This window comes from Stigmatopora argus, unplaced genomic scaffold (genome assembly GCF_051989625.1).
Source record: "Stigmatopora argus isolate UIUO_Sarg unplaced genomic scaffold, RoL_Sarg_1.0 HiC_scaffold_25, whole genome shotgun sequence".
Taxonomy (NCBI): Eukaryota; Metazoa; Chordata; class Actinopteri; order Syngnathiformes; family Syngnathidae; genus Stigmatopora; species Stigmatopora argus.
In genome coordinates, this window is record NW_027520039.1 from 135,037 (window position 1) to 155,629 (window position 20,593).

General features: G+C 42.4%; 1 protein-coding gene across 1 annotated transcript in view; it reads left to right on the top strand.

Moving 5' to 3' along the window:
- The window catches only part of LOC144070280 (uncharacterized), an 84,156-nt gene that overhangs the window by 45,724 nt on the left and 17,839 nt on the right, over positions 1-20,593 (top strand). The gene's annotated exons all lie outside the window — the stretch shown is intronic.

Below are 20,593 nucleotides of genomic sequence, written 5' to 3' on the forward strand. Positions count from 1 at the left end.
ATTTAGCTTAAATGAACTTAGATTACTATACACACTTAAAAATATTTTTTAATCTTGTGTTTGCGAACCAGCTCAGTCACGGGTACCCCACTCGTGTTTCTATTTTTTCTTACTTTATATCGATTGGCATCATACTCTTTTTTTGCTTCTTACTAACCTTCGTTGCTTTGGACCCATTCTTTTTTCACTTCACTCTGCACTGTTTAATGCAAAAAACACGTAAAAAATGCAAAACGTACGGCCGATGCTTGTAGATATCTTTACGCGAGGAGATGCAGCGAGAAAGAGAGCGATACTGTTATGATAAGCAATCTCTCGCATACTCTGCTACCAGGGGCCGCATCAGGAACCAATAGTTAGGGTTTCCCTCGGGCAGCCGTCATAATTAAAAACCAATAAATATGTACGATTATTTTCATCATAAAATGATAAAAATGTTTATATGAGGGGTTGTACGGGTCATTGAACGCCTTGAAAATTGTTGCAATTGAGTTTTTATATTCATGTTAATGAACATATGTAAACAATGACACGTACTAGACCAGTGGTTCTTAAAATGGGTTCAATCGAATCCTGAGAGGTTCGGTGAGTCGGTCTCGGGTTCGGTGGAGCCTCTGCCACGGAGGTCAAGACACATCCACTCATCTTGAATTTGAAAAAAAAAACATATCATCATCCATAATAATCCTTATAAAGTGAAATTTGTGGATGTGGGTGTGTTGTGTGGTTATGTTAGGATTCTCTCGCTACCTTTGTCCAAACCGTGCATCGTAGAGTTGAAATTTTTTATGGTATCCAGAAACGGCTGTCGGACCCTAATACACGAGTGATTGAATTTCATCACCGTCTCTAAGTGTGTAAACTCAATCTTTTTTGTTAAATCTGAAAGCAGAGTTGATGTATGAATCATTGTTTTTACACAATGTCCCTTTAACGCGTGGCTGATTGGCCGTGAGGTAGGACACCTTTCCATGTCATTTACAAACATCATTTTTGGAAGAAATTCAGCCAGCGAGCTTCCAGGTGCTCCCCGGAACACCTTTTTTGTCATGAAGGGAAGACTCGGCGAGACATGAGGCTGCTGGCCACACTGGCCCAATTTAGTTCTAAGGTAGGACGCCTTTCCACGTAATTTACAAACGTCATCTTCGAAAGAATTTCCGCCAGCAAGTTTCCAGGTCCCCACACACACACACATGCATTTACTTGTTAAAGCTGAAAGCAGAGTTGATTTATGGACGGTTGGATGATTTATAACTCCCGTCACGACAGAAAAAATGTGTTCCGGGGAGCACCTGGAAACTAGCTGGCGGAAATTTTTCCGAAAATGACATTTGTAAATGACTTGGAATGGCGTCCTACCTTACGACCAATGTTCCCTCTAAACTGCGCGCGTGCACAATTGCGCACTACTCTCGTCTTCTCCGCGCACATCAAATCATCTAGAGCGCACAAAATAAAATCCAGTTGTTTTTTTTCCCATGATGGCGCCGTTCACGTGGCAGTAGCTCTCTCCACTCTTATGTTTTTCGTGTTTTACAGCCCTTCTATCTTTTTATTGATTACATTTTAATATTTCTTAATACATTCCTTTTCACTTTACTGTGCAAATAGAAGAACAAGTGGTGAAATCGTGTGAGAACTGTCTAAATCTGCTGTGTGTGTGGTTGTGTGCGTGTGTGTCTAGTATGTGTGTGTGATCGTTTCTCTTCAACCTACACAATGGAATATAAATGGAAATTAGCCCTTGGCTACAATCTACATATATATGTTCATTAACATGAATATAAATGTTCATTAATATGTGCTATCCCTTATTAAATAAATCAAAGCAAAATCATGGGAAAATATTGCATATAAATGGAAACTTGACTATCTCAAGTCACGTTCAGCAGAAAAGTAATTGGAACAAGAATGAGAAGTGAGAAGGACAGATGTGTAAAATAAAGTAATATTTAAATCGGATTTGGCATTATTCTAATGGCATTTTTGAAGATGTTTTATTTATAGATATTTGTTCATTCATTTTCTGAACCGCTTTATCCACTATCACTCTTGGGGGGTGCTGGAGCCTATCCCTGCTGACTTTGGGCCAGGGGCTTGGATTGGATAACTTTGTTCATCCCGTATTCGGGAAATTATATTGTGACAGTCGCAAGAAAAGGCATAGTTATAAGTTAGACAGTACAGTCGCAAAGGCCGTAGAACAACAAAGCAAAAGCACAAAGTACAAAGCAAATCAAAGTCAATGGGATCATTAAGAATCATCAAATCAAATCATTAAGACAGAAAAGCAGCAAAAACACAAAACGAGCAAGAGTGGACGGAGCTACCGCCACCAGCTGCCATCTTGGTTTCGGTAGCAAAAACGGATAGACTCAAAAAGACGTTGTAAAGTTGGACAAAAACTGGAACCACACACAGAAAGTCTTCTACGAGATGGGGAACTTCTGCAGACTGTGACCGAGGTAGAGAATATGCAGAGGCACTCTTCCAAGCTTATCTGCACAGTTCCTCAGTAGTCTGGAGCTGAAGAAAACAGAAGCAGAGCAGGACTCCTCAACTCCGTTGCTGGTAAGCGCCAACAGCTCTTCCATCTTATCCCACGATGGAATGGTTGGTCAGAAGCGTTGCCTCTTCTCCCAGCACTTTTGTCCAGCTCCGAAACTCCGGCGGCACTGAGATGTTGCTCCTTCTGCTGCATATTGTAACAGCTAGTCCCATGTGTGTGACAGTGTAGGCATGGCTGAATGGTTCCAAAAAAGAAGTAGCCCAAAGAAGTCAGGCTAACAGAACAAGGAAAGTACTAAAAACATTAAAGTAAAAAGTATAAAATACAAAGTAAAGTAAAAAGGAATGTATTAAGAAATATTAAAATGTAATTAAAAAAAGATAGAAGGGCTGTAAAACACGAAAAACATAAGAGTGTACAGAGCTACTGCCACTGTCTCCCGCGTGAATGGCGCCATCTTGACCAAAGGGGGACACCCTGTATTGTTGGCCAGCCGATCGCAGGAAACAAGGAGACGGACAGCCATGCACACTCAGACCCATACCTCGGGGCAATTTTAGAGTGGTCAATCAGCATACAATGCATCTTTTTGGGATGTGGGAGGAAAACGCAGTACTCAGAAAAAACCCACGCAGGCCCAGGAAGAATATGCAAATTCAACACAGGTGGACCGACCTGGATTTGAACCCAGGACCTCAGAGCTGTGAGGCCGACGCGAACCACTCATCCGCCGGGCCGCCCATTCATAGATATTAATCATTACATTTTATTATTACTAAATCATTTATGTGTAGTAGACATGCACCTGCTTATGGCAGGTGTGATACTGGTCTGTGCCCATAGCGAGCAAAGATGATGTTGCTCACATTGGTACTCAGTGTGCTCAGGGAGGTTGTCTTTCTGTCCAGACAAACAAAAAGTTAGAGGGAACATTGCTTACGACCAATCAGCGTTTAGGCACGTGTGTAAACTCAAGTTTTGAGCATTTGCAAGGATTATCGATGAGTATTCCTGACCAGCATTAAACTCTACAGATTTGAAAAATCTATACCTTCTTCAGTGTACACTGCAGTGCTTTGGCTTAGTCATTTCCGCTTGAAGTTAGTTTGCATGAACTACGCAACAGCACCGCTATTTTGAGTTTTTATTTTCGTCATATTTTTATTTTGATTTACAATGTTTTAACAAAAATAACACCCAAACATTGCTTAAATAGGTCAAATTCGTCATCCTTTCTTTTGAAATTGACCGTCAGTTTTCCTCACTTTTTCCGAAAAGGCATACTCCTCCTTCTGTATACCTGTACATAACTGTATACACGTTTGCTGAGCTATGCGTGTAACTGAAATTTTTCTTTCTCATCTAACCCATTTTTCAAAATATTTTTTAGAGTGCAACAACTGTCTTTTGGTCCCTTGTTGTTTTACACTAAAGTAGGGTTCGGTGAATTCGTATATGAAACTGGTGGGATTCTGTGAATGCGCATATGAAACTGGTGGTATTAAGTGAATGCGCATATGAAACTGGTGGGATTCGGTGAATGTGCATATGAAAGTGGTGGGATTCGGTGAATGCGCATATCAAACTGGTGGGATTCGGTGAATGCGCATATGAAACTGGTGGGTTCCAACAAGGTTAAGAACCACTTTGCTAGACACACATGCACACACATAGCAATTTTAGACAGTGTTGAGATTGAAATTTGGTTCGTGGAAAAGACAGGCTTTAAGATGATTGTCGAAGCGGTTCAGAGACGGGAGTTCACATAATTTAACATAACAATTTCACATAAGTTAATTGATATTGAGTTCCAGGTATGTGCGGCACGGACATGGCTCAATGGACAGTTTTTGAAGGGAACCACACGTCACCTCTAGAGCCAGCCCTTGTTGATGTGTTGGAATTTTTTTGTACAAATTCTTGCAGTGGAGGAGGCATCCACATATTTAATAGTATTATTCCAGTTCAGGCGTGTGTTTTTTTTATATCTGACAGTCATGGTGTTTTTTTGCTTTCTGTCCAATACTTTCAAAGCATGCTTTAAATCAGGGGTCACCAAACTACGGCCCGCCGGCACATTTGGACCGGCCCTCTGAACAATACCAGAGACGCTATCGGATTTTTTTCCTATTTGGCCTTGAAGACTGGGACGTTTTAATCTTGTGTTTGGTTCATTGCACCCCTGCTGAGCCCACAAATCATCCCAGTGAAGCGGGGCTTCGCATTGCTTCTTTGGTGACACGAGCGGGGAGAGTTTCCCTTTGATGCATGCGGGCACGTCCACCGTTGCATGCACGAGCAATGTTACCGAGACATCTGGACGATCGCAGGTGAGGGCGGAGCCCTGGGACCATCGCGGACTATTCAAGCATATAAAAACTGCAACCTGTTTGAGAACGGAATAATGGCGAAAAAGTTAGGTAAGAGAAAAATTGATTCAGAATGCAGGGTATTTAACCTGGAGTGGACAACCGATTATTTTTTTGTTCAATGCAAAGAAAAGGCTGTTTGTCTCATTTGTCAAGAGACGGTGGCGGTATTCAAAGAATACAATCTTTGCCGACACTATGAATCCCGTCACAAACACAAGTACGATAGCTTGCAAGGCCAAATACGAGCAGACAAACTCTCAAAGCGAAAAAGTGGACTACTATCTCAGCAGAACCAGGCATCCGTTCGGGCCAGCTTTCGGGTTGCTAAATTGATAGCAAGCAGCGGTAAGCCTTTCACTGATGGAGAGTTTGTTAAGAAATGTATGGATACTGTCGCGGAGGAGGTGTGTCCCGAGAAGAAAGATGCATTTAATGCCGTAAGTCTGTCGGTGAGTACAATGACCAGACGCGTTGAAGAAATCGGGAGTAATGTATATGCCCAGCTGCAGCAGAAGACGAAAGAATTTGACTTTTTTTCATTAGCACTGGATGAAAGCACAGACGTGCAAGACACAGCGCAACTGCTCATTTTTATTCGTGGAGATAGCGCAAACTTTGAGATTTGCGAGGATCTGGCAGCCCTCCAAAGTCTCAAAGGGACTACAACGGGAGAGGATATTTTTGACAAAGTGTGCTAAACCATGGAGAAGTTGGACCTGGACTGGTCAAAGCCAGCTAGCATCACGACTGACGGGGCTCCTAGCATGGTGGCCGAAACTTGCGGTCTAATAATGGGATGCATGAACCGGGAGTTGGAAAAAAGGGGTCTCACCGCCCCGCTACAAGTCCACTGCCGAATTCACCAGCAAGCACTGTGCTGCAAAATGTTGACGTGGGATTCTGTAATGACGGTTGTGGTGTCGTGCATAAACTTCAGAGCAAAGGGAGAAGATTGTGCATGGCACAACAGAAAGTTAATGTTCCATGCCTTTTTTTTTCTATGAAGAACCCAGAGAGAGTTATTTAGTTATTATTTATTTCATAAATGGTGTTATTTATTTCCTGTTTTTTCTGTGAAGAACTCAGAGAGGGTTATTTAGTAATTATTTCATTAATAGTGTTATTATTTGTTTCCTGTTTGACTTTTTTTCTGTAAAGAACCTGGGGGTTATTTGGTTGTGTGGCTTTCTGGAAAACAATAAAAATTTTAAGCTCCCCTACGATTGGCACACTTTTTCTGTTACAAACTGACACCGGCCCCCCATCAGAGAAGGGAAAAGTTATGTGGCCCTCACAGGAAAAAGTTTGGGGACCCCTGCTTTAAATAGTTTCAATTGGTTTTGGTGTTGTTTTGGTGGCCGATGACCAACTTGTTAGGCAGCAAGTCATGTGTGATATGATCATTGTGTTAACATATAATTTTCCTGACTCAGATGTTAGATTGTTTCTAATGAACGTAAAATTGGACAAATTGAATTTAATTTTATTTAGCATGTATTTTATTTGTCATTGAAAGACAAGTTGAACGTTGAGTGATTCCTAATTTAAATTCTTGGACTACATCGATTGCTTTTCCTTGGACACAAACGTTGGAGTCACTGTTATTTGTCGCTCTTTCTGATAAGTACATACAGACAGTCTTAGATATATTTAAGTGTAGTTGGGATTTTTCAAGCCAGTTATTGATGCTCGTCATTGCATCTGTGAGTTCCTTTGCAGCATGTTTTTTGTCTTTTGTGTGGACATATAGAACTGCATAATCGGCATACATTTAGCAGGTGACAGTTGAAGGACAACAACTTGGCAGATTATTTATGTACAGACTCCAGACCAATGGGCCCAGCAGTGGGCCTAGCACTGACCCCTGCGGTACCTCAAGACTGTAATTCTGCGAAGTAGATTGTGTGTTTTGTATCCTGACCCACTGTGATCTTACAGATAAGTATGATTCAATCCAATTTAGTGTGCTTGGTGAGAAATTTAAATGAGACAGTTTAGTGGTTGATGGTGTCAAAAGTCTTTTTGAGATCAATGAAGACCGCACCAATGACCCCACCTTTATATAGTTTTGATTTTACGTTTTCTAGAAAGAAGCAAACTGCCATTTCAGTAGAATGATGTTTTTTTAAGCCGAATTGCAGCCTGTTAAGGGTGTATGGACCAATGTTAATGGGGCTGCCAACTACTCCGGAATTTCAGGAGTTTCTCCGAAAATGCAACGCAAACTTCAGAACTCCAGAAAACATCCCTTAACTCCGGAAATACAGTGGTACCTCGTCATACGACCGCTCATCATACAAAATGCTCGTCTTACGGGGGAAATTTCGATCGAATAATTCGCCCGTGATGTGGTCAAAATTTCGTGATGCGACCAAGCCAGGTGGCCATGGCTTTTTTTTTTGCATATCTTTCATGTATAACAATATTTACGAGCACCGGATGAGTTATTCAGACCAGGAAAGGCACAACGCGCATGCGCAGGGAAAAGAGGGCTTTCTGGGTAATGAAGTATACTCGTGCACAGCTCAGCTGCTGCATTTCCTGTTATTTTTATCTAATACGAGGAGTATTATATTACTTCTCGTTGGCTGCTCATAAGAACATCAGGGGCACTGGCTCGGAACGAATCCAACAAAACCACCCAGAGCTGCCACCCAGGAACGTGGCGCCCTACGTTTTTCATCCAGCCAGAGATATTTGCACTGCCCCACACCTCCGGCTACTCCCTGGATGAACTAATCCGCGTTCCAGTGGCAGCTCTAGTGCTGCTGAGGGTATTCCTCAGGCGCCTGAGGTGACCTAACAACAACAACAACAGCATCCCCGGTAGCAACTCTATCATAGGCGCCGTTCGAGGGGATGCGAACACAGATGCTACAAGCTAAAAGGGAGCCGCTAGCCAGCGCCCCCGAAGCTCCCATGAGCAGCGGAGCGATCGCTGATAAAAGACTGCTGCTCGTTGGCAAGTGGTCGTGCGTTATCCGATTGTGAGGACATTTGTGTGCATCATTTTCGGAATATTTTGAAGGGAATAGTACGACAGCAAACAGCCCATCGACAGCGAACGTGAGGGTGGAGTGTTTGTTCCGTTTACAAGTGCGTTGTGTGGGAAAAAAAAAACGAAGCCCCCCCACTTTATTTCTATTAAACCACTCGTTATTTATTACTTTGTCAATATATGGCGAATTATAAGAAATAAAACATTTTTTCAATCCAATATCCTGTTTTTGGTGTTTTTTTCAGAGAGTTGGAACGAATTAATTTGTTTCCCATTCATTTCAATGGGAAACTTCCGCTCGAGTTACGAGAATCTTGTCATACGAGCTCAGTCCCGGAACGGATTAAGCTCGTATGTCGAGGTACCACTGTACCCCCAAATTTTCACTCAATTTTTTTTAAAGCCACCATTTTGGAAAAGTAACAAATTTACAATGTAAATCCCTCAAAATTCAACCCATCACAACGGCTTCCGGCATCTTTTATATATTTTTTTATTTTCAAGATGGCGCCGTTAGGCGGCAGCCGGTGGCAGTAGCTCTGTCCGCTTTTATTCGTTTTTTTGTTTTACAGCCTTTCTATCTTTTTTATTGCATTTTAATATTTCTTAATACATTCCCTTTTACATTACTTTGTACTTTATACTTCATTGTTTTTACAACATTCTTTGTTCTATTAGTTTGGTTTCTTTCTGCTAGCTCTTTTTTGGAATCATTCAGCCATGCCTCCGCTGTCATACACATGGTATCAGCTGTGAACAATACGCAGTAGAAAAAGCAACACCTTGATGCCGCTGGAAATCCGGAGCTTGACAAATGTGCCGGAAGAAGAAGCGATGCTTCAGACCAATCGTTCCATCTATCATCCTGGGGAACGTGAGATCCCTCCCTGATAAGATGGAAGAGCTGTCAGCGCTTTCCAGGCCGGAAACAGAGTATCTGAAGTGTTGTACTCTGTTGCTGTTGATTCTTCAGCTCCAGACAACAGAGGGTCTGTGCGGATAAGCCTGGAAGAGTGGTTCTTCAAATTTTCAACCTCGGTCTCAGTCTGCGGAAGTCCCCCACCTTGTGGAAGTCTTCCTGTGTGTGGTTCCAGTTTTATCTAACTTTACAATGTCTTTTTCTTGTCTGTATCCATTTTTGCTACTGCAACCAAGATGGCGCCGCTCAAGTGGCAGCCGGTAGCGGCAGCTCCGTCCGATCTTGCTCGTTTTGTGTTTTTGCTGCTTTTCTATCTTTTTTAATTGCATTTTAATATTTCTTAATGCTTTCCCATATACTTTGCCTTTTACTTTGTGCTTTTTGCCTTATTGTTTTGCGACCTTTGCAATTTGACCCCACCCAGTCGCGTAGCTTGGTCTGTGCTTGCTACTGTCTTGCTCCTGCAACCAAGGAAATTTCCCAAATACGGGATTAAGTAAAGTTCCAATCCAATCCAATATCCCTACTTGGGATAAGCTCAAAATGGATGGCAATTTGGATGAAACTTTTAATAAGAAACCCAGAAACTCCGAGAAGTTTATTGGTATCCCATGTTCAAGCCGTCCGTCACCAAAAGGACCGATATATGCGCATTGCATAACATGCAAGTGCGACTTCAGCGTGACACATGTTGGAATTACTGACTGTAAAATGCACGTAGAAGGACCCAACCACAAAGATAAACTTGTTTTCATGATGCTGTACTTTTTCAATAGTTTACAAAAACACAATATTTCAGTTAATGTGAAAACATGATGATACAAGTTTGATTTAAATTGTCCTACGCTTATTTTTTTACATTTTATATGGATTTTGCGTGAATCGCATTCACTCCGGAAATGGGACAAGGGTACTCCTGAAATGGGGTCAACAGAGGTTGGCAGCTCTGTTAATGTGATCCATAATTTGCTCCGATACTCTTTTACAAGACTTTTGAGATGGCTGGAAGGATGCTTATGTCTTTAGTTGTTGGTTATTGCGGGGTTCCCTGATTTGAGCACCGGTGTGATAACTGAACACTTGCAGGGTTCAGGGAAGAGTCATTTATGGATTTGTTTACAATAGTGGTTATTGGAGCGATGAGAGATTATTTTTGGTATTTCAGAAATGTTACATCCATATTAAACACATCTTTAGCTTTTGAGGCCAGATACTGCTTTTTCAACTTGTAATTGCAAAACTATGTTAAGATTAAGAATGGGTTCATTGGTGATTAGTGGTTATGGTGGGTGATATTCTATTTGAGGGACGCTATGTGTCAGTTCTTTAACGGAGTCTATAAATCAAATAAAGTTGTTGCTACGTCCCTGGATCAGTGTTTTCCCCTTCAATTGTAGTTCCTTTATTTGTTTGTGCTTTGAAGTATTTCCTGACAGTTTTTTAATATTTTTCCAGATCTCTTTAGTGTTCCGTTTCGTGGTACCGTATTTTCACACCTATAAAACGCACCGTCTGATAGGGTGCAGTCTCAGTTTCTGTTTTTTGTCAATACATAGGGCGCTTCGTCGGAAAAGGCGCTAGCATAACACTAGGCTAGCATATGTTATGCTAGCCGCTAGTCTACCTATGTTATGTTAGCTGCTAGCGTATCTTAGGCTAGCTGCTATCGGGTTTTTTTAAGACGGCACGAGCAAAACTAAGTTTGGTAGTGCATTATTGAGGTAAAAGATACACAAGTTAATAGAAGTTAAAGCAGTTAAACATCTACTAAACCGTCAAACTCCTCAATTTCTGTATCTGATATAAAGAGTTGGGCCTTCAACATGTTCTGTATTCCGGGAACTTGATTCCAGGTACAGTGGTACCTCGTAATACGACCGCTCGTCATACAAAATGCTCGTCTTATGGGGGAAATTTCGATCGAATAATTCTCCCGTCATGCGATCAAAATTTCGTGATGCGACCAAGCCAGGTCTTTTTTGCATATCTTTCGTGTATAACAATATCTACGAGCACGGAACGATTAATTCAGACGAGTTTCTCATACGACCAGGAAACGCACAACGCGCGGGCAAAAAGAGGGCTTTCTGGGTAATGAAGTTTACTCGTGCACGCAACACCCATAGGCAATGGCAACCTTTCTCAGAATAAAACTTCATTACCCACAATCAATACGTGGGTAAGCTCAACTATTGTATTTCCTGTTATTCTTTCTAAGGAAAGAAGCTCCCGCAATCGTTCTTTAAAGACTATTTCTCGTTGGCAAGTGGAAAACGAAGGTAACAAAAGATTACAACAAAATTAGAATTCAGTTTTGTGTAAAGTTACATTAAACGTTTGTTTGAGTGTCTGTATATATTAATCCAAGTTAATTTAAATTTGTTTGTTCCGTTTACGAGTACAGTGGTACCTCGAGATACGAGCTTAATCCGTTCCGGAACTGAGATCGTATGACGAGATTCTCGTAACTCGAGCGGACGTTTTCCATTGAAATGAATGGAAAACAAATTAATTCGTTCCAGCCCTCTGAAAAAACACCAAAAACAGTATATTGGATTGGAAAAAATGTTTTATTTCTTCTAATTCGCCATCTATTAACAAAGTAACACATAACTAGTGGTTTAATAGTAATAAAATGTGTTTAATCTAACTAAAATTGGGCAGATTTCGCCGACGGGAGAGAGACGTGTGGGGGGGTGGGGTTCGTTTTTTTTCCATGACAACGCACTCGTAAACGGAACAAACAAATTTAAATTAACTTGGATTAATATATACAGACACTCAAACATACGTTTAATGTAACTTTACACAAAACTGAATTCTAATTTTGTTGTAATCTTTTGTTACCTTCGTTTTCCGGGTTGGCGGTTTGCCACGCCTCCACCCTCACGTTCGCTATCGATGGACTGTTTGCTGTTGTATTGCCTTCAAAATATTCCCAAAATGATGCACACAAATGTCCTCACAATAGGATAACGCACGACCACTTGCCAACGAGAAATAGTCTTTAAAGAACGATCGCGGGAGCTTCTTTCCTTAGAAAGAATAACAGGAAATACAATAGTTGAGCTTACCCACGTATTGATTGTGGGTAATGAAGTTTTATTCTGAGAAAGGTTGCCATTGCCTATGGGTGTTGTGTGCACAAGTATACTTCATTACCCAGAAAGCCCTCTTTTTGCCCGCGCATGCGCGTTGTGCGTTTCCTGGTCGTATAGAAACTCGTCTGAATTAATCGTTCCGTGCTCGTAGATATTGTTATACACGAAAGATATGCAAAAAAGACAGTGCCATGGCCACCTGGCTTGGTCGCATCACGAAATTTTGATCGCATGACGGGCGAATTATTCGATCGAAATTTCCGCCGTAAGACGAGAATTTTGTATGACGAGCGGTCGTATGACGAGGTACCACTGTATTGTTAGGGTGAACATCCGCTGGGTTGATCGCAATACGTAGCGTGCCGGTAAGAAATAAAACCAGTCACTCAAGCGGTCAGGGCCATACAAAAATCTACCGTATTTAGTCGCACATAAACCGCACCCTGAAAATTGCCTTCAAATTTTTGAATTTTACAATTTCTCGCATATAAGCAACCCCCCAATTCCCAATTTTCAATTACATATTCATGGTTTTAATAGGTTGTACAAATGTGTTAGGTTTATCCTTAGGTATTTCCAAACTCAGCTTTCAATAAAAAAGGCATCTGTAGTCACATCTCCATTTAATTCTTGCAAGAAGAGAATACATCCACCCGCTCGTCAGGTCAAGATTATTCTCCCGAGCGGCATTTTGTCCTGCCCATTTAAGGCCTCAAATCAAAACAATTACTTGAAGCTGAACAGCTGACTTGAAGGAAGGTAAGTGGCAGACAGTGTGCGGTAATCGAGAGGTAAGCGACCTGTATGTAATCGAGAGGTAAGCGACCTGTATCCACAACAGCGGAATGACAAATTACAAGTCCGTAACTTACACTTATTTAGGTCTTTTGCCGATTAAACGTAGCTTATGGAGAAGCACCATCAATTTCGTCACACGCAGTTACTGCGTGTGATGACAAGTAGGCTTTTTTTGTGTTGTGGTAATGACGACATGGCCTATGTCCGATTATTATTATTATTATTATTATTATTACAAGGTTATCGATTCGATCCAATTGCGTAAGCAAGAAACTAAACAATTCCATATCAAGCAAACCTAGCGTCAAACCTAGCGTCACAATTTAAAACAATATGCGATTAATCCCGGAGGTTGATTGATAGCCATCCGCTGAATCAACAACAATTTAAGCGTCCTTCACAGATCTTCATTGCGAACTTGTATCTGGGGAAAGGGTTGAGGCGTATCTTCCAGTAATCAGTCCTCGGAGCAAGGACTCAGTGAATTGTTAAGTCTCTAGCTGGAGCCAGCTGTCCTGGAGAGTGACCTTGGAGTAAGCGTTTGTCTTCGTTGAAAGCACATTAATTCTAACTCTAACATAAAAGCGATCAACACATATATATATATATATATATATATATATATATATATATATATATATATATATATATATATATTGTTTAATATAGTTACACATTTAGGATGAGCATTACTATTCCTAATAAGCAAATATATTGATTAATATAGTAAGCATGTATATTATAAGGCTTTATATTCCTAAATAAGCATTGCAAACACATTTATAATAATGATTACTCCAACAAAATGTTACTTTGAAGGGAAAATCTTAAGAAAAATCATGACACGTGGTATTTCTGCGATACTGTATGAATCAAAAGCACATTATTAGTCTTTGTAAATGTAAAATATAGAATTATTCAATTTGAAAAAAGAAATAAGTCTCTCTTGATGAGAGCCTGATGCTTTCTAATTACAGAAATTACAATTTTCCAGCTGCATCATTCAAAGACGCAAATAACAATTACAGTGGTACCTCGTAATACGACCGCTCGTCATACAAAATGCTCGTCTTATGGGGGAAATTTCGATCGAATAATTCGCCCGTGATGCGGTCAAAATTTCGTGATGCGACCAAGCCAGGTGGCCATGGCATTTTTTTTGCATATCTTTCCTGTATAACAATATCTACGAGCACGGAACGATTAATTCAGACGAGTTTCTCACACGACCAGGAAACGCACAACGCGCGGGCAAAAAGAGGGCTTTCTGGGTAATGAATTATACTCGTGCACACAACACCCATAGGCAATGGCAACCTTTCTCAGAATAAAACTTCATTACCCACAATCAATACGTGGGTAAGCTCAACTATTGTATTTCCTGTTATTCTTTCTAAGGAAAGATGCTCCTGCGATCGTTCTTTAAAGACTATTTCTCGTTGGCAAGTGGTCGTGCGTTATCCTATTGTGATGACATTTGTATGCGACATTATCGAAATATTTTGAAGGGTAGACAAAAACAAACAACTCTTGATGCGTTCGTTTGAAGACTTCGGCGGAGCGGCCAGGTGGTGTCAACCCGTAGTACTACGTAAGGTAAAAAAGATTACAACAAATTTTGAATTTAGTTTTGTTTGAAGTTACATTAAACGTTGAGTGTCTGTATATAGTTATCCAAGTTAATTTAAATTTGTTTGTTCGTTTACGAGTGCATTGTTGCCGTGGATAAAGCCCCCCCGAACAGCCCCCCCGCCTCCGTGTATGCTGCTGTCTACCCTCCGCGAAATGTCTAATTTTACTCCTATTAAACACATTATTACTATCAAACCACTTGTTATTTATTACTTTGTCAATATATGGCGATTTATAAGAAATAAAACATTTTTTTCAATCCAATATCCTGTTTTTGGTGTTTTTTTCAGAGTTGGAACGAATTAATTTGTTTCCCATTCATTTCAATGGGAAACTTCCGCTCGAGTTACGAGAATCTTGTCATACGAGCTCAGTCCCGGAACGGATTAAGCTCTTATCTCGAGGTACCACTGTACTGTATATTCATGGGGTGTTTTCATAATTTTAATTTGTTTGAGGAGTCACGCTTATCCTCTGCCAAACGCCATTGTGTTCTCATTCATTTAACTGTTGGTAATAACAATCCACACTCTATAATACAAGTACAGTTTTGTGAGGGTCTGCCGGGAACGCCTGACGGAGTCCCCTGTCAGAAGGAGTCTCAATTCCCACCTTCAACAGAGTTTGTCTCATTTCTGGGAAGAGGCGGGGGACATTTGAGTCCGAGTGGACCATGTTCCGCGCTTCTATTGCTGAGGCGGCAGACCGGAGCTGCGGCCGCAAGGTTGTCGGTGCCTGTCGTGGCGGCGCCCCCAGAACCCGCTGGTGGACACCAGCGGTAATAGATGAAAAAGGAATCCTACCAGGCCCTTTTGGCCCATGGGACTCCGCAGGCAGCTGACGGCACGCGACTCTGGTCGTCTCCGAGGCAAAATTCCGGGCATGGGAGGAGTTCGGTGAGGCCATGGAGAACGACTTCCAGGTGGGTTCAAGGAAATTCTGGCCCACCAGCCGAGATCTCAGGAGGGGGAAGCAGTGCACCATCAACAGTGTATAGTGGGGATGGGACACTGATGACCTCAACTGGGAATGTTGTGAATCGGTGGCCCGAATACTTGGAAGAACTCCTCAATTCCACCGACATGCCTTCCCATGAGGATGCAGAGCCGGGGGACACTGGGGCGGACTCTCTTATCTCTGGGGTTGATGTCACCGAGGTGGTTAAAAAGCGCAATACGCCCAGAGTTTCTAAAGGCTCTGTATGTTTTGGGGTTGTCTTGGTTGACACGCCTCTGCAACACCGCGTGGACATCAGGGACAGTGCCTCTGGATTGGCACACCGAGGTTCTCGGGGGGCATGGGAGGTCGCCCAACCAGTCTACATGTGCTTTGTATAACTTGGAGAAGGTGTTCGACCATGTCGCCCAGGGAATCTTGGGGGTACTCCAGGAGTATGGGGTTCCGGAACCCCTGCTATGGTCCCTTTATGTCCGGTGTCAGAGTCTGGCCTGTGTAGTAAATCGGGTGCGTTTCCAGTGGGTTTGGACTCAGCCAGGGCTGCCCTATGTCACCGACTCTGTTCATCACTTCTATGGACAGAAGATCTAGGCGCAGCCATGGCGTTGAGGGGCTCCGGTTTGGTGGCCTCAGCGTTGTATCCCTGCTTTTTGCAGAAGATGTGGTTCTCTTGGCTTCATCAAGCCGTGATCTCCAACTCTCGCTAGAATGATTCACAACTGAGTGTGAACCGGTTGGGATGAGATTCAGCACCTCCAAAACTGAGACCATGGTCCTCAGTCAGAAAAAGGTGGCGTGTCCTCTCCGTGATCAGATCCTTCCCCAGGTGGAGGAGTTTAAGTACCTTGGGGTCTTGTTCACGAGTGAGGGAAGAATGGAACGGGATATAGACAGGCGGATCGGTGCAGTGTCTGCATTGTTGCAGTGAAGAAGGAGCTTAGCCAAAAGGCGAGGCTCTCTATTTACCGGTCGATCTACGTTCCTACCCTCATCTATGGTCACGAGCTATGGGTCGTGACCGAAAGAACGAGATCCCGGATACAAGCGACTGAAATGAGTTTCCTCCGCAGTATGTCCGGAGTCTCTCTTAGAGATAAGGTGAGAACCTCGGTCATCTGGGAGGGGCTTGGAGTAGAGCCGCTGCTCCTCCGGATCGAGAGAAGCCAGATGAGTTGGCTCGGGCATTTGATTAGGATGCCACCTGGACGCCTACCCCGTGAGATGTTCTGGGCACGTCCCACCGGGAGGAGGCCACGGGGCTGACTTCGGACACGCTGGATTAAGTGGCTGAGGAGAGGGACGTCTGGGCCTCCCTGTTGAAGCTGCTGCACCTGCGACCCAACTTCGGATAAAGCGGTAGAAAATGAGATGAGACAAACCACACTATAATTCAAGCAGTGGCGGTCCGTCAGGGCCTTCAAGGCCTTCTCTGCTGGCCTAAGAAATATCTGAATCATATATTTTGTCCATCAATACTTATTATTCCAAATGGTCTGTTAGCTTCCTTTCATTGCTTTCCCCCCTGGTTGCACTGCTTCCAGATGTGTTTTCATATTGAAGCATTTAACCAATCACATTTCAGCCATTAATTGTTGCCAAATCAGATCTGCCTCAAATCCTTCAAAATCATTTCTGCGGGGTCTGCTGCATTAAACAAGACTGTTGCTTTTAACCAATCAGATTTCGAATTGGCAACCCCACAATGATTTTTCATAGGCGTTGGCATTTTGCTGGCTGGGATACGTCATTGCTTTCACCAACTATGATTGGCTAGTAGGCGGGCCAAAGCAGCCAGAGATCGCAAACTCCACCCACAATGGCCGACAGAAGCAAAAACAAATGGATTCTGTTGCAGATTCGCTCACAAAGCTATTTTCCAGATGGACTTTTCCACAAAAAAATGGACATCATTAAGAAAGGGCGGTCAACTCCGAAGCTAGCAAGCCTGTTACAGCCGGGAAAATGGTGTGTGCGGCACTTTCAGTCCGCTAACTTAGCTCCAGAAGCAAATAGTATATTGTTGTGTTGATTTAAAGCCATTTTCAAAACTGACTATGCCAGAAATATGACAGGACAGGCTCAACTTTCATCATTAGCTTCGATGGCGATAGGAAAGAAGGAAGAAAGAAAGGAGGATGGATATTGTGTACAGTTAAAAATGATTTTTGGTGAGTAAAATATGGCTATATTCCTAAATAATATTTCAATTGTGGGCCCGGTTCTGATATCTGAAAAGATCCAGTATTTGTATTTAAGCTCCAGTGTTTGTATTTAATCACTAAATGCTGCTAGGATGTGGATTTTATCCCAGTTTAATTTTTGCCATTTCGCCATTGACGTCCATCGCTGTCTTTTCCCGAGGAAATCACCCCCCTGGCCTGGTTGTAATGTCTCAAAAGCTCCAGTATTTGTATTCAGTCAATAAATGTTGATAGGAAGTGGATTTGACCTAATTTTAGTGCATTTTTTGTCACTTCACGTAAGGACGTATCGACATTCATCGCTGTCTTTTTACCGGGGAAATGATACTCCGGGCCCGGTTCTGATGTCTAAAAAGCTCCAGTACAGTGGTACCTCGACATACGAGCGTAATCCGTTCCAAGACTGAGATCGTATGACGAGGTTCTCGTAACTCGAGCGGACGTTTCCCATTGAAATGAATGGAAAAAAAATTAATTTGTTCCAGCCCTCTGAAAAAAACCCAAAAACAGGATATTGGATTGGAAAAATGTTTTATTTCTTTTAATTCCCCATCTATTAACAAAGTAACACATAACTATTGGTTTAATAGAAATAAAGTGTTTAATCTAACTAAAATTGGGCAGATTTCGCCGAGGGGAGAGGGGCACAAAAGGGGTGGGGGGCTTCGGTTTTTTTTTTCCACACAACGCACTCGTAAACGGAACAAACACTCCACCCTCACGTTCGCTATCGATGGGCTGTTTGCTGTTGTACTATTCCCTTCAAAATATTCCGAAAATGATGCACACAAATGTCCTCACAATCGGATAAAGCACGACCACTTGCCAACGAGCAGCAGTCTTTTATCAGCGACCGCTCCGCTGCTCATGGGAGCTTCGGGGGCGCTGGCTAGCGGCTCCTTTTAGCTTGTAGCATCTGTGGTCGCATCCCCTCAAACGGCGCCTATGATAGAGTTGCTACCGTGGTTGCTATTGCGGGGAGTTGCGAGCCAGCCCCCTGATGTTCTTATGAGCAGCCAACGAGCAGCAGTGTTTTATCAGCGATCGCTCCGCTGCTCATGGGAGCTTCGGGGGTGCTGGCTAGCAGCTCCTTTTAGCTTGTAGCATCTGTGTTCGCATCTCCTCGAACGGCGCCTATGATAGAGTTGCTACCGGGGATGCTGTTGTTGTTGTTGTTAGGTCACCTCAGGCGCCGGAGGAATACCCTCAGCAGCACTAGAGCTGCCACTGGAACGCGGATTAGTTCATCCAGGGAGTAGCCGGAGGTGTGGGGCAGTGCAAATATCTCTGGCTGGATGAAAAACGTAGGGCGCCACGTTCCTGGGTGGCAGCTCTGGGTGGTTTTGTTGGATTCGTTGCGAGCCAGTGCCCCTGATGTTCTTATGAGCAGCCAACGAGAAGTACCGTAATTACTCGAATATAACACGCATATTTTTGCTATATAATTAATTCCAATAGTTGGGGGTGCGTGTTATAATCAATAACTAAAATAAATTACAAATTTTCGATCGAAAAAAGCATTGTCAAACTCACTTTGACGCATGGACATTGTGCAATTTCCAACTTTGAATTCAAAATACACGCATATTAAAGATCGTCAAGCCTCACAAACATCACAATCCTGCATTAATAAGCTGGAAAGTAGAATACTACATTGTAGTGTAGTACGTACTTGTATTTAGAAATATGTCCAGCGGGGGGCAGTAGATTCCCTTGTTACATGTGATAGTCTTTTCCATTGTGCATATCTTCAAATCATTTATTTATTCAATTTGTATGTTCCTTTTCTTGTTTGAGAATGACAATAGATATTTGAATTAAAACATGGTATTGTCAATTGAAATGTAGTCAATGTTCAAGGAAGTCTAAAAGGTATTGCAACATAACATGTCTACATGATATGTTTGTCCACTCTGTGTATCATCTATTGCCCTAAAATTCAAACGCATAACCCCACCAACTGCACGACACTCGACACGCTCGTACCTGAAGATTTCTCTATCCGGTTTTGAACAAAACAATCGTGAAACGAAGGAAAAAAAGGTAAGATTTCTGATTTTCGTCAGCGGGAAATTTTAGGTGCGCACTATATTCGAGTACTGCGTTTTTCCAGATTTTTTTGGCCCAAAATTACCTGCGTGTTATTTTCGAGTGCGCGTTATATTCGAGTAATTACGGTAATATAATACTCCTCGTATTAGATAAAAATAACAGGAAATGCAGCAGCTGAGCTTACCCATGTATTGATTGTGGGTAAAGTTTTATTCTGAGTGCCATTGCCTGTCGGTGTTGTGTGCACGAGTATACTTCATTACCCAGAAAGCCCTCTTTTCCCCGCGCATGCGCGTTGTGCGTTTCCTGGTCTGAATAACTCATCCGGTGCTCGTAAATATTGTTATACACGAAAGATATGCAAAAAAAAATGCCATGGCCACCTGGCTTGGTCGCATCACGAAATTTTGACCGCATCACGGGCGAATTATTCAATCGAAATTTCCCTCGTAAGACGAGCATTTTGTATGACGACCGGTCGTATGACGAGGTACCACTGTATTTGTATTTAATCAATACATGCTGTTTTCGGCTGGATTTTACCCCATTTTCGGGCAATGTTTGCCCGTACGCCATTGACGTTCATCGCTGTCTTTTCCCGGGAAAATCGCCCCCCTGGCCTGGTTTTAACGTGTGAAAAGCTCCAGTATTTGTATTCAATTATGAAATGCTGCTAGGAAGTGGATTTTACCCCATTTTTGTGCATTGATTTATTGATTATTTTTATGTGTCGCAGCTCTAGCTGCAGTAGAGGTTTTATAGCCATAAAATAGTTTTTGAGGGTTGGATTGATACGTTGAAGGCGCTACAAGAAAATGCACCAACCGCCACTGAATTCAAGTACAGTTTAAAGTGCACAAGTGATGAGGGACTGTAAATAAATATCATCAGTGGAAGTTGCTGTGTCCTCTCTATCCACATGATGATGCCAGTTATACACTGCCAGCAATGTCATCAACATTTCTCACAGGAAGGATGATGAGGTGTATCCTTCCTTGTATGGGCAAAATGTTTTTCAGCGACAGCCATCTGTTCCGCTCTGCTGTATTGC